This window comes from Rutidosis leptorrhynchoides, chromosome 7 (assembly GCF_046630445.1).
Source record: "Rutidosis leptorrhynchoides isolate AG116_Rl617_1_P2 chromosome 7, CSIRO_AGI_Rlap_v1, whole genome shotgun sequence".
Lineage (NCBI taxonomy): Eukaryota > Viridiplantae > Streptophyta > Magnoliopsida > Asterales > Asteraceae > Rutidosis > Rutidosis leptorrhynchoides.
Window position 1 is genome coordinate 92180065 of NC_092339.1, and position 3236 is coordinate 92183300.

Consider the following 3236-nt stretch of genomic DNA (forward strand, 5'->3'; position numbering starts at 1 on the left):
AGAGCATTTTGCCGCGAGTCGCGGAGCCCCAAATTTGAAAACTGCCTATAAAGCCAACCGAATTCTGATCAAAAACCATCATCTTTTTCTTCTCTTATCATACGTAAAATTTATATTTATATTTATAATTTATATTTTAATTTTAATTATAATTCTAATAATAAGGGTATGTTAGCGAATATTGTAAGGGTGTAAGTCGAAATTCTGTCCGTGTAACGCTACGCTATTTTTAATCATTGTAAGTTATGTTCAACCTTTTTACATTAATGTCTCGTAGCTAAGTTATTATTATGCTTATTTAAAACGAAGTAATCATGATGTTGGGCTAATTACTAAAATTGGGTAATTGGGCTTTGTACCATAATTGGGGTTTGGATAAAAGAACGACACTTGTGGAAATTAGACTATGGGCTATTAATGGGCTTTATATTTGTTTAACTAAATGAAAGTTTGTTAATGTTAATATAAAGATTTACAATTGGGCGTCCCTATAAATTACCATATACACTCGATCGGACACGATGGGCGGGGTATTTATATGTACGAATAATCGTTCATTTAATGGGACACGGGAATGGATTAATAGCCACTAGAATAATTAAAACAGGGGTGAAATTATATTCAAGGGTAATTGGTGTAATTGTTAATAAAGTAGTAAAACCTTGGTTTACACGCAGTCGATAACCTGGTGTATTCATTAAACAAAGTATTAAAACCTTGTTACAATTCGAATCCCCAATTAGTTGGAATATTTAACTTCGGGCATAAGAATAATTTGATGAGGACACTCGCACTTTATATTTATGACTGATGGACTGTTATGGACAAAAACCAGACGGACATATTAAATAATCCAGGACAAAGGGCAATTAACCCATGGGCATAAAACTAAAATCAACACGTCAAACATCATGATTACGGAAGTTTAAATAAGCATAATTCTTTTATTTCATATTTAATTTCCTTTATTTTATATTTAATTGCACTTCTAATTATCGCATTTTTATTGTTATTATATTTAATTGCATTTTTAATTATCGTACTTTTTAATTATCGCAAGTTTATTTTATCGCACTTTTATTATTCGCAATTTCATTATCGTTATTTACTTTACGCTTTAATTTAAGTCTTGTATTTATTTTATATTTTACATTAGGTTTTAACTGCGACTAAAATCTTAAAATCGACAAACCGGTCATTAAACGGTAAAAACCCCCCTTTATAATAATAATATTACTTATATATATGTTTGTATTTTTATAAAAGTAAACTAATATAGCGTTGAGCTTTGTTTAAAGATTTCCCTGTGGAACGAACCGGACTTACTAAAAACTACACTACTGTACGATTAGGTACACTGCCTATAAGTGTTGTAGCAAAGTTTAAGTATATCCATTCTATAAATAAATAAATATCTTGTGTAAAATTGTATCGTATTTAATAGTGTTTTCTGCTAAAATTAATAACTATTTTATATACACCTCGCTTAACATCAAGTATTTTTACCGAAAAGAGGGGCGCATATTTTTGATAATATTTGATTGATTAAAGTGGGATAAAAAGACAAAAAGATGTTTTATTTTATTTTTACCATGTTTTTAATCTTAATATTTAAATCTTAAATTAATATTGTAAATTTTGTAAAAACAATATAATTAAAATTGTAAATATTTGAAAAATTAATATAAGTTTGATATAAATTTATAAATTTTTAAATTAAGTTTGGTGTGAATTTTTAATTTTTAAAATATAAATTTTTAATTTTATGCATTTCAAATTTTAAGTTTGGTGTGAATTTTTAATATTAATTTTGAATTTTATATTTAAGTTGTGTGAATTTAAAAACAAAAATTTACTTTATCTCATTAAGTTAAGAATATGATTTTTAAAATTCGTCGTAAGTTGAAGACTAGGTCTTTGAACCGAAATTGCTTTACCCAAGGGAGGGACGAGAACTTTTATTATCATTATTTTTAATCTTATTAAATTAAAGTATGCCAAAAACATTGAAAAAACCCAAAAATCTTAGCTTTTAAAACAATCGCTACAAAAAGACAAATTTTAAAATTTTATCGAAGGACGGACTAGGACATCGATCCGAAACGACCTCGTCCTAAATAACAAGGGAAACAAAATTTTAAAATTAATTCCTTAATTGTTTTAATAAGTTAATGATTTAAAAAAAAAAAAAAAAAAATACCAAACTCCGCGAGTCGCGGAGTTTGGAGGGTAAATCCCCGCGACTCGCGGAGGAGTCGGATTACAGGAAAAAAAATAAGAGCTGCAACAGCTCAGTTTCACACTCCACAAACTCAAAACAGAATTCTGCACGAAAAACACTCCGAAAATACACGAAAAACACCCCCAAAAATCCCAATTTTTAACCGTTAATCACCAAATTTTTTGCTAAAATCATGTTGAGAAGGATGCTATCTAAGAATTACTCAAGAAAAACGGTAAATTTCTACACCTAAACACCATTTAATCCGAAATTTGGTGTTCTTGAGCTATTTTTTCCCCAATTTGATTTTGATGCTTTTTAGTGTAATTAGACTTAAATTGTTTATGTATTATGCTTGTATAACCTAGATTGATGCTGTTTAACATGATTAGAAGCCTTAAACTTCAAATTTTGAATAATCTAGGGTTTGTGTTCTTGAGCAAATTTGGGGCTTTTTGATATAAACAGGTTATGGCCGATTTTTGTCATGAATTGTTGCTAAATTGAGTAGTGTAACATGTCTAGGTAGTTAAATGATCCAAACTTTGAGCCTAAACATGATTTTGAGAATTAAAGTGGACTTTTTCAAGTCTAAAATTCATGAACTTGATTTTTGAAAGATAATGCCATTTGAGACTTGTTTAATTGCTAGTAATGATTATTTTGACATGTTATTTGAGTTGAATGCTTATGAACTTGGCGAACATTTTCGTATATGCTTATTTGAAAAAGTGTAGATTTGATGAAAATATGAAAATGAGCTTAAGTTTGATATAAATTGATAATGTCATTGTAATTATTTTGATTGATGATTTTGCTGACACTAATGCATATTTGGATGCACAAAATTTGTGTTTGATGTGTTTTGCAGAATGAAAGGGGTGAATCTTCATCCCAAGCCCGCAATGCTCCTGCTGAGAATATGGAACAACAGGAGGTGGATAACTACTACAAGCAGGATATACCTCATCCAGTCATGACCTTTTCCGATATGCACTTGGAAGAGTTGCACCCG